This window comes from Antechinus flavipes, chromosome X (assembly GCF_016432865.1).
Source record: "Antechinus flavipes isolate AdamAnt ecotype Samford, QLD, Australia chromosome X, AdamAnt_v2, whole genome shotgun sequence".
NCBI classification, from domain to species: domain Eukaryota; kingdom Metazoa; phylum Chordata; class Mammalia; order Dasyuromorphia; family Dasyuridae; genus Antechinus; species Antechinus flavipes.
In genome coordinates this window covers 1626903-1639219 of record NC_067404.1, presented here as the reverse complement: position 1 = coordinate 1639219, position 12317 = coordinate 1626903, and the positions used below count along the sequence as shown (strand labels likewise).

General features: G+C 39.4%; 1 non-coding gene across 1 annotated transcript; it reads right to left on the bottom strand.

Moving 5' to 3' along the window:
• Positions 1-261: 261 nt before the first annotated feature.
• LOC127543286 (U6 spliceosomal RNA) lies at positions 262-364 on the bottom strand. Its single transcript, XR_007949190.1, has one exon. It is a non-coding gene; the product is annotated as a U6 spliceosomal RNA (small nuclear RNA).
• Between the last annotated feature and the right edge of the window lie 11953 nt (positions 365-12317).

The window sequence follows — 12317 nt, the reverse complement described above, 5'->3', positions numbered from 1 at the left end:
TGTTGATAGCAGAAAAAGGCAGTTATTCAAAAGCTAATTCATTATCAGGATGAGAGAATGTCCTTCTACTTGCCATGTACCCCAAATATAATAAATGTGCTTTACCTTGGGGGTCCCCCTTATCCCTGTAAGTGTCAGTATCATTCTAAGCGAGGCTGCCTTATTCCATTTTCTCACAAATGCTTCTGCCTCAATTCAGTGTTTTGCCTCTTTTTTTCAAATTAACAAGCATTCATTTTCACCTGACCCCCCACCTCACTGAAAACTATGGAACACTTCACATATCTGAGTGTCATCCTTGCACTGGGGTCATGCTAATCTGCTCCTGTGTACTTAATTTTACTTTGAGAGCTCCTCAGTGCTTTACTAATGGTCCAGAGAAAGAATCACGCCAGGATGTTTTAAATAGGACTCTCTCTCTGTGTGTGTGTGTGTGTGTGTGTGTGTGTGTGTGTGTGTGTGTCTTTTGAAATTTGGTAGAGAAAGATGCTAGTCAGGACGCTGACCAACCCAATGACCAACCAGGTTTCCAGAGAACCAATGATGGAACAAGCTGTCTACTTCTTGCCTCAAAGATGATAGACTCAAGGCGCAGAATCACACATTTGGATGTGGCTAATATGAGAATTGGTTTGGCTGGATTCTGAATATTTCATACCAAGGGCTTTTTTTTCTTTCTTCGAGAGTGGAGTTGTTTGAGAGGGAAAGAAAATTGATTTAGGGTCAGTGAAAAAAATTTTAAAAAAAGAAAGAAAAAGTGACTAAGAAGAAGGAATGAATAGTGCCTGGAAGATCAATATGCAACCCCAAGTAAAAGATTATTGGCCATCTACTTTTATATACAGATAAGATTCTAGGGAAAACAAGTGTCAGAAATTGGACTCTAACCCTAACCCTAACCCTAACCATATGCCTAAATCCTAGTTTCTGCATGACAAAAACCTTTTTTTTTTCCATAGGACAATTCTTGTCTTTTAGATTCAAAATGAACAAGGGCTTTTTTCACTCTCTGCTCCTCTTTCTCTCCCCCAATTCCATAGTTGGGAACCAAATGTGCCAGAGTTGGAAAAGGGTATCTTTGAGGAGTAAGCAATGATTTATCTTCTGCATAAGTCACACAGGTGTTTACTCTGTATTCTCTTCTTTTTCTGCGGAAAGAAGATAGACTAAACTGACTTGCTTTCCTTTTTTCTTAAATAGCTCTTTCAAATCCTATTGGTTTATACCTATTTACATGAAATTTCAGCCTCACTAGTCTTTGGGCTTTGCTGAGTACAAACAATCTCAGAGAGCAATTATGTTCGGTTGGTATGATTGTTCTTTCATTGTTTAAAATGGCACCTTTGAACAACTCCTGCAATGTGTCTGAAATACCTCCAGAGTTGAGTATCAGCAAGTAGGATTGAGTCACCTTGGGAAAACTCATTCTTATTGATGTAATTGCCATGTTATCATTTATTATACGTGTGTGTGTGTGTGAAACTTCAGTTACAAGTGGAAGTCCTAACAATCCCTCAAAGTCCCTCAATATTTAAAATGATCATAATTGGTAGTGTTGCTCACTCTTCAGTTGGATGTTCTGAGACAGGAGGATTAACCTGAGATGGTATAATCATCAATATCTCTAACCTAGGACTGAATTCTATCAGTCTCTACAAAAAGTTCAGAATGCCTTTGTGACTAATGAATTAGGAAACAGACATACTGAGGAAAGAGAAAAACAATGATGAGTCAAAGCAAGCCCTTTGATATATTTCAGATCTTCTTCCCACAGAATGCAATTGTTACCCTCCCTGCCCCTCCAATCATAATCTTGGAAACTGCATCTCTTCCCTGACTGGCAGAGGGATCCAAGGTAAAAGGACTTTTCCAATCTCTATTCCCACTCCCTGGTTTAAAAGGACCTGAAACTGGTTCCATTTCTGCCATCAATAGATACAGGATGAATGTTAACCCTAACCCTAACCCATCACCAAAGAAAGTAAATCACATTTCTATGAAACATTATTACCTAGGTTGGAGCAGGGTGGTTCCGAAGGAGAGAGTTGATGCCCATGTGACTAAAGGCCAATTTTTTCATCAAAGCTAACATTTAGATAGTACCAGCCACGTGCCAGGCATTGCACTAACTGGATTACAATTATCTCATTTGATCCTCAAGCGAGGATTCCTGGCCAGGAAATCGAGGCAAACAGAAATGAAGTGACTTGTCCAGAATAACATAACCGATGAGTGTCTGAGATCAAATTTGAATTTAGGTCTTTCTGACCCCATGCCCAGTTCTCTATCCATTGAACCACTGAGCTGGAATATAGCAAGTTCAGTTTTGGAAAGGTTAAACTTAAAACGTCTATGGAACATCCAGTTCAAAATATTTAAGAGGTAATTGCTGCTATAAAACTAGAGTTCATGGGGAAAAGTTAAGGCTAGATAGATATGTCTCAGAATCACCAGCATAGTAATGTTCATTGGACCCATGGGGGAATGGCACAGAGGGAGAAGAAGACCCAGGACAGGACTGTAGAGGTCGCCCACAATTACTGTGTTTGCCCTGGATGAAGATCCAGCAAAGGAGACTGAAAGGGAATGATCAGATGGGTAGAAGAACCAGTAAAGTATCTAAGGAGAAGAGCATCAAGTAGTGTCAGAGATTGCCGAGAGGTCAAGAAGGATTGAGAAAAGGTCATTGTATTTGACAACTAGATCACTGGTAACTTTGGAGAATAGCTTCAGTTGAAGAATGAGGTCAGAAGATTGCAGAGAAGTAAGAGGACAATGATAGGAAAGGAAGTCGAGTCACCAGTTGGTGATGATCTTCTCAAGGAGTCTAGTCACACAAGAATGGGCAGATATGTGACAATAGCTACCAGGAAAGGACCAAATGAGGGGTTTTTGAGAAAGAGGAAAATGTAAGCACAATTGCAAGGAAGTAACCAGGAGATGGGGAGAGAATGATGATTACTTAAAGAGTGGCAATGATAGGGGGTGAGGAATAAAGCCATCTCAGCATGTGAGATGGGTATGAAGAAGAGAAGAGTAAAAGAATAGAGAGAAAGGTAGATGGTTCATGTGAGAGGGGAGAAAAGGAAGAGTTCAGTAAAAAAAATGAAGGCTGAGAGGGTGAGAGAGGGGGAGCCATAGGAAGTTTGAGGGAGGTTCAAAAAAGGATTCCTGCAGAAGGTGAAACTTTAGCTGGAACTCAAAGGAGGCAGAGTTGAAGAGCAAGGACATTCCAGGAATGAACAGCCAATGAAAAGACCTAGATTCAGGAAGTGTGATGAACATGTTGCCAGGAGGTCAGGGTCCCTGGATGGAAGAGAATATCTGAGTGGGATGTCTAAGGGATAAGAAGTCTGGAAGGGTGCAAAAAGGTCAGATTATGAAGGACTTCAAAGTCCAAAGAGAGAAATATATATTTGATTTTGGAGTTGAAAGGGAGGCACTGGAATTGATTGAATAGTGTGACTTCATGATCCCATTTGTACTTTTGTTCTCTGAGTAGAGGATGGACTAGAATGGGGAAAGATTTGGAGCAGGAAGACATATCAGTAGCTTTTTTCAATAGTCCAAGAAGGAGATGACGAGGGCCTGCATCAAGGCAGTAGTAGTGTCAGAGGAGAGAAGGGATATTTCAAAGGGGAAAATAACAGTACTTAGCAACAGAATGAACATGGGGAAGTGAGACAGGAGTGGAAAAGGATGTCTAGGTTGCAAACCTGGGAAAATGGCAGCACACTCGACAGTAATGGGAAGAGAGGGTGGTAGTTGGGGGTGGGGAAATAATGAATTCAGTTTTTGGAAACATTAAGATTAAGAAGTCTAGACCTGCCATGTAGGAGAAGGAGGTGGGGGGAGGGAGGGGAACATTTGGAACAGAAGGTTTTGCAAGGGTCATTGTTGAAAAATTACCCATGCATATGTTTTGTCAATAAAACTTTTAATTAAAAAAAAGATTAAGAAGTCTAGAGGACCTTCAGTTTAAATTGCCCAATAAGAAGTTGGAGAAGCATGACTGGATTTCCTAAGAGGGGTCAGCCTGGATGAGTTGATCCAAGAACAAAGAAAGAAATGAATTGATGGGAGCCAGTAAGATCACCAAGTCAAAAAGTATAGAACAGAGAAGAGAGCTCTGAACTCTACATATTCAAGATATATTGTAATCAGCCCCATGATGTTGTTCCTCTTCCCTCTCCTCAAAGCAGCCAGAAATCTAATAGGACTTCTACTTGTACAATCATATTATATTTCCACATTAGTCATGTTGTGAAAGGAGAATTGAAACAAAAGGGAAAAACAACAAAAACAACAACAAAAGTACAAATAGTATGCTTCAAGCTACATTTAGATTTCCTAGTTTTTTCTCTGGATGTGGTTAGGGTTCGGGTTCCATCATGAGTCTCTTGGAATTGGAGTCTTGCCTCATTGTATTCCTGAGAAGTCCCAAGGTTATCACAGTTGATCATAGCACAATTTTGCTGTTACAATGTGTAAAGTCCTCCTGGTTCTGCTCACTTCGCTCAGCATCAATTTATGTAAGTCTAGGTTTTTCTGAAATCCTCCTGTTTATCATTTCTTATAGAATGATACTATTCTCTTACATTCATATACTTGTTCATCCATTCCCCAATTGATAGACATCCCCTTGATTTCCAATTCTTTGCCACCACTAAAAGAACTGCTATGAATATATTTGTAAATGTGAGTCCTTTTCCTTTTTTATGATCTTGGGATACAGATCTCCAGTGGTATTGTTGGGTCAAAGGGTGGGCACAGCTTTATAGCCCTTTGAACATAGCTCCAAATAAAGCAGGCTAATTTTGAAAATGACATCTAGTACTTATTATATAGTTTTTCAGAAAGGGTAAACAATGTGAGATGAAAATTTATGGTTTTATATTGAATACTTTTATGTCATGCTAAGTACATGGAAAGATTTCTTTTTTGTCTTTCTGTATTTAAATTTAAAATGAATTAATTTAAAAAAATTTTTTTAGTAACTTTTTATTGATAGAACTCATGCCAGGGTAATTTTTTACAACATTATCCCTTGCATTCACTTCTGTTCCAATTTTTCCCCTCCCTCCTTCTACCCCCTCCCCCAGATGGCAAGCAGTCCTTTACATGTTGAATAGGTTACAGTATATCCTGGATACAATATATGTGTGCAGAACCGAACAGTTTTCTTGATGCACAGGGAGAATTGAATTCAGAAGGTATAAATAATCCGGGAAGAAAAACAAAAATGCAAGCAGTTTATATTCATTTCCCAGTGTTCTTTCTTTGGGTGTAGCTGCTTCTGCCCATCTTTGATCAATTGAAACTGAATTAGCTCTCTTTATCGAAGAGATCCACTTCCATCAGAATATATCCTCATACAGTATCATTGTTGAGGTATATAATGATCTCCTGGTTCTGCTCATTTCACTTAGCATCAGTTTATGTAAGTCTCGCCAGTCCTCTCTGTATTCCTCCTGCTGGTCATTTCTTACAGAGCAATAATATTCCATAACATTCATATACCACAATTTACTCAACCATTCTCCAACTGATGGACATCCATTCATAAAATGAATTAATTTTTTAAAAAAAATATTGCATTTTCCAACATTAGGGATTCATCAGATAAGCATCATTAATAGTTTTTCTTTCATCTGTTTTGGGCTGTACAATCTATTTTCCCCATGTTCTTGCTTTACAATCAGACCAATGTCTTTTTTTTTCCCTGAGGCAATTGGGGTTAAGTGACTTGCCCAGGGTCACACAGCTAGGAAGTATTAAGTGTTTCATATCTTCTTTTCTTTAGCTTTGTCAACCTTTTGTTTGTTCTAAGAAATATTAAAAAATAGGCTGTAGGAGTGCTTTTATTGCTCTCAAAGTGGGTGTGCATGCATATGAATCTCCAGTTAGAACTGAGCTCACCAAAGGATTGGATGGGATGGATTATAAACCCAGAAAGTAAGGAAGTGCCCCTGACTTGGGATATCTGTGACAGCTTAATCTGATTTTGTTGTTGCTGAAATAGCAGGAGTATTTCACAGTTGTTCAGAGAACATCACAGAGGACTGTGGGTATGTCGACCCAGAAGGGCTCAAATCATTTTCTATGATTGGCCAGTCCAGAGTTTTGGCCTTCTTTGGGTAATGAGGGATTCAGTCAGGTCCTACAGCTTCAAACCAAGTCTAATTTGTCTTATTGTTGGTTACTTAGGAATTCCATTAAAATGACAGCAACAGAGATACTGGGGGAATTTTGGGGTGCTCTTTGGTATAGGGGACCTTGAGCATTTTGATATGTTCTATAGGGAAAGGGTCACCTGGAGACCTGTCTGTGCCTCCAATTGGATTCCTTATGTATCTCAAGGATTCTGTGGTGTTGCAGGAACTCAGTAGACTTTTACAACATTCAATCCACTCTATGAGTGTGGGTCCAGTGCAGAAAGAGTCACTCCTTAGTGGGAGACAGAGGTTCAAGTGTCCCAGCTGCAGAATGATTTTGGCAAGTGCCAAGCCAAATCAATTTGTTTCTCATCTGAAGGAGAGTGTGTGAGGATCAGTAGATTTCGTTCCTAAATTCTTTTGGAGGATATTCCATGGGAAACTCTGTAGAGACCAGATTTCTTCTGAGATAGGAAGATGACTTTTTTTGCTTTTTTAAATTGCCTATTAGTTGGGGAAGGCCATTTTTGGTACCAATTCAGGCCCCGGTTAAGCGTTAAGCAAGCAATAATCTTTCATGAATTTTGCATAAGATTGCATAAGATCTATACCAAGTTCAATGTTCATAGAAAGGCCAAGCTAACCAATTAAAACTGACAAAATGGCCTAAATTAATTTATAGACCTTATTCCATAACAATTAAACTACCCAAGGGTTACCTGATAGAATTAGGCAAACTTTTTAAAAGACATCATGCACATATTTAACCTATATACAATTGCTTGATGTCTTGGGAAGGGGAGAGGTAAGGGAGAGAGAGAAAAAAAAATAAGAATATAAAGTCTTACAAAAATGAATGCTGAAAACTATCTTTACATATATTTGGAAAATAAAATAAAAAGCAAAAATTCATCTAGGAGTAAATTTTTTAAAAGGCTAAGAATGTGAAGGGAAACAATAAGAAAAAGCAAGAAGAAAACTATGTATCCATTGTTTTGGCTAAATCTAGTGATGTAAATTAAGGGAAAGACTCAGAAAAGGCAAAAATGGGCAATTTTGATTACCTAAAATTGAAAGACTTTTGCACAAATCAAATCAATGCATTCTCAATTAGAAGAGGGATGGTTAACTGGAAAAAAAATCTTTGTACCAAATTTATTGGATAAAGGTCTGATACCCTAGATATGAAAATACAAAACCCGAAAAGCTATTTTTTGTTTTTCAGTCATTTGGTCATGTCAAACTCTCTGTGATCCCATGGACCATAGGTCTGTCTACCCTCTACTCTCTCAAAGTCTGTTCAGGTTTGTTCATTGTTTCCATGACACTATCTGCCCATCTCATCCTCTGCTGTCCCTTTGACTTCAACCCTTCCCACCATCAGGGAACCTATTCCAGAATATCTAGGAATGCATTCTTTCCTATGATTATCTTCCTCAACCTCTTCCATGGTCCCTGCTAGATAAATAGCTGTGCGATTTCAAGAAGGATAGTCCAAAGAGATGAGGGTGGGCTGGAGCTGGAAATGGTCAGCATGCTCTCATCAGGTGGCAGAAGGAGTGTTGGGCTCCCATGGGACATCATTCAGTGTGTACAACCTATTTCAAAAGCACAGAGTGCTTTTCCAGCAAACACTATGCTAAGTAACACGGGCAAAACTTCTCCCTTCACCCAAGCAGACCCCTCTTGCTTAGTACAATAAACAATTCTATCTTTCCAAGTGGGGAAACCCTGTAACTTGGCAAAGTTCTAGTCCCTGGTCCTTTGTTTCTGCAAGTGTGACCTTGCCTAGCTCCTGGAAAGAAAGCTTTCCCTCAGAATGTAACTTTTATCAGTAACTAATGCAAAATGAAGCAGTGAGACATCCTTGGGAAGTAACACATGGTTACATTTTTGGTTTTCCCCAGCAGACTCCATTGTTATCCAGCATAGATGGATAAGCAAAAGATCAAGCTGACTCTTCTCTCTTGATTCTCTCCCCAGCCCTCTGGAGAAACAATTTCTCTAGAATGTATCTTATGACCGGAAAAGTAAAAATCACACAAACAAAACCCCCCCATCTGCCAGAAGGAGTAGAGGAGCAGGAGACCACAAAACCATCTCTTTCCTTGTGTGGGGGGAGAGAGAATGGAAAGAGATTACAAAAGACACACACACACACACATACACACAGAGACATACAGAGTAGAGAGACAGAGAGAAAGACTAAGACAGAGACAGAGAAACAGAGAGACCAAGAAAGACAGAAACATAAAGAGAAAGAGACAGAGATGTGAGACAGACAGAAAGCAACAAAGAGACAAGGAAAGAGAGACACAGAGGGAGACAGAAAGAGAAACAGAAACAAAGACAAATGGAGACAGAGAGAGAGACACACACACACAGAGAGACACAGAGAGACAGAGACAAAGAGACACACAGAGACAGAGACAGAGAGGAGAGAGTGACACAGAGAGACACAGAAACAGAGAGACAGAGACAGAAGAGGGGGGAGAAGGGAGAGAAGAGGAGGAGAGAGAGAGCGCACAGACTTTGCATTAATGATTTGGAGCAGTTTCATGTGGTCGTTTGATAGCTTGGATTTCTTCCCATGAGAACCAGCAGCCTGAACACATATATCATGTAATGGTTTTTTTTATCTTAGATATTTGTATCAATTCACCATTCACCTGGCATGTGAGACCTTTATCCAAGAAATTGAATACAAGAACTGTGTTCATAGCTGACCATTTCCCTTCTGGTTTTAACTATATTGATTTAGTCTACACTAACCCTAAATTTATCTTGAATCATCTATAATTGTTCCATTTTCCTGGACTACATACAACTTCACCCTACTCAGGAAATTGTTGCTGCTTCTTCTGATTCCCTTCTTTCTTTTCTCCCTGCCTAAACTCCCCCGGATCTAACTACCTTGTATTTCATTCATACACATATATGTATGCATATATTGTATGGACTCGTGGATCATTGCATTAGAATGTGAACTCCTTGATAGTTGGCCATTATTTTCCTCTTGGGATTTGTGTCTCCACTATCTAGGGGTGTAAGATCTTCCATGGACTGGATTCTTTATGAATGTTTGCTGATTGTTGGATCTTGTATGGAGAATCACTTTAGTGATTAATATAATAATAATAATAAATAACACTTTAGTGTTAACTTTCGGTTTTGCCAACAGAGGACCAGAGGACCAGAGACCTGAAGTGGTTCTGAAAAAGATGCAACTCGAATATAAGGACTCATTTCATCATAAAGGGAGCCATCTGCCAATCCAACTAAAGTAAACCCTAAGTTTACTACAGAGGGTTTCCCTGCTTACAAGCCATAGCTTGACCATTTTCTTAATTCATCCCATTCTTAGCTCTCCACAGATAGGTGGTTTAGCTCAACCCCCCAACCAACTGTGCAGTCACTTAGTCTCTCTGTGCCTCTGTTTTCTCATCTGTGATTATTAAAATATCCATGTTAAGTCTCAAATTGATATAGATTTGGAATGGGCCCATTTGGAAGCCTGATTCTAGTTACTGTATGTGTGGAAAACATGCTGTATTTGGGTTAGGTATTTCCTGTGAATTTCTAAAACCTTGTTTGAGTGGAAGTGTCCTGGACCTGCAGAAAGCAAGGATGCCAAAGCTATAGATCCAGAGGCTGGCCATTAACCCTTTTAAACTTCTTGCTGAGATTGGTTCCATTAACATGAATTTCCCAAATTACTCACTATTAGATAATTTAGAAAATACATTCACATTACTTTTCCTTGATAATTTCTTGAAAGATGATGTCTGGGATCTTTTTCTGATCATGGCTATCAGGCAGGCCAATATTTTAAAAATGATCTCTCCTGGATTTATTTTCCAGATCAGTTGTTTTTCCAATGACATATTTAACATTGTTTTCTTTTTTTCATTCTTTTGATTTTGTTTGATTATTTCTTGATTCCTCAGACTTCTGTTTGCTCAATTTTAACTTTTAAGGAATGATTTTTCTCAATGAACTTTGATACTTCCTTTCCCATTTGGCCAATTTTGCTTTTTAAGGCATACTTCTCATTCTTTTTTTTTAATTTCCTTTTGCCTCTTAGTTCTCTTCCCAATTTTTCCTTTACCTCTTTTACTTGATTTTAAATTTCCCTTGTGAGCTCTTCTATGGCCTGATACCAATTCTTATTTTTCTTCAAGGCTTTTGGCTTGATTTTATTATCTTCTTCTGAGAATGTATTTTGATTTTCCTTTTCACATAGTATTTTTTTTTTTATGGTCAGAATCTTTTCCTGTTCTTCGTTTGTTTTCCCAGCCTGTTACTTGGCTTTCTACTGTGGTGTTTTTCTTCTTTATAATATAAAAAAAGATGGTTTCTCGGGGAGATTTTCTGGAGGTAGCCTTAGTTTCAGTTAAAAGTAATAATCACCCAAAATGCAGCCAGGTGTTAAAAGTTCAGATATTTTATTGCTTCCTCAAAATAGCCTGGTTAGTTTTCTTGGCCTATCTCTCTGCTTGGTTCCAAGAGCTCTTGCAGCTTTGTCCTTTGCTTCTGCCTCTGCTTTCTTCAGCCTCCAGGCAGCACCAAGGTGGAAGATGTAATGAATGTCTCTTGCCTCCTTCACTTGGGACTGGGCAGCTTTCTGGAGAGCCTTTCAGACCAGCTTGGTCTCAGTGGGGGAAGTGCAGGAGTCCAGCCACCACAGTGCTGTGAGATGGAGTGAACCTGGTTGCACCTCCAAGAGAGGGCTTGTGGGCTTCTGTATCTCCCAGAGTGCTCCTCTCCGACCCCTGACAATGTTCCAAAGTAACTAAGTTGAAACTCTAAGAGTTTCAATATATATGATCTCCCAAAGGTTGACTCCTCCCGAGGGAGGGATTAAAGGAGGTGTGAATTCAGATATCTCCCAAACACATGAACTCCAATGAGTATTTAAATACTTCTTGCTTATATGAGCTCTCTAAAGGTGTGAACACAAGCATTGTATCAATTCCATTGAGTTAACACTAGGATTCCAACATCTCCCCCTTTCTTTTGTTTTAGAACATAAGGTGGTCATGACCTCCCTGACTTCTCAAGGAGGTGAGAACCCCAAAAAGAAGGTGATCACGCCTTCCCTGACTGCTCAAAAAAGGAGTGAAAACACCATAAAAAAGAGGTGATCATGCCCTCCTTGACATCTCAGGAAGGGAGATGAAAACACCAAAGGAAATAGAAAATCAAATCAGATTAGCGGTTTCTGAAGGGGCTCACTTGAAACAGGTACACATAAATCCATCAATATGGGAGGCATTACACATAATTTACATAATGTAACAAATAACATGAATCAACATGAAAATTTAAGTACTGCAATAGTCTCATTAACAGTTTTTCATCTCAAGAAATCCAATGATGCCTGCTAGTTTTTGTTCATCTTGTGTTAGGGAATCCAGTGATTTCTGAAGATTTTAAAGTTATTTTAACAGTCTCATTGTCAGCCATGCTCTTTTAATGTCAGATGTTTCTTAAATCTTCTCCTTTGTTTTGAGGTTTTTCTGCTTTTCTGTTTCTCTCTGATGGACAAGGCGAATATGGCTCGTTGGCACCCATCTGATTCCTTCACTTGTGGAAATACAAGCAAACCCTCTTCCCCAAGCAATTAACCTATCTAATTTTTACCACTTTGGGACTGGCAATTACATTGGAGCTGTTTGCACTGGACATTGCCCTGTTGGGTTAAAAAGTCTGTATTCTCCCCAACTGTAATCCTAATTGCTTTTCTGTTGGTTGATCACATCAGAGCCCTGACCTTCTAAAGTTTCTCTGGGTGTAACCTCAGCTGCCATCATGCCCCATCTGTCCTTTGATTGATACCTTGGAGCTGGGCCCCGCCTCTCATTTCCCTGGATCAATCTGCATTCTGAGACCCAGTGGAAACCTCGGTTGCATTTTGGACATGGGGTTTTGGGTCTTCTCTCACACTGTCCTCTCACTCTATCTCTACATTGGGCTTTCAGGTGTCCTATTTTTCTACAGTGAAAGCATCAGCAAGTCTCTCTAGAAGTCCCTTGCCAAGAGGGACCCTGTCTTTCCATGTTCATGATAGTCTGGGCATAATAAGCATTTGTGCCCACTGTGGCACAGCGTCTTATGATCTCCTCTAAAGGAGCATCTTTGTCTAGTCCCCATATAATTCTT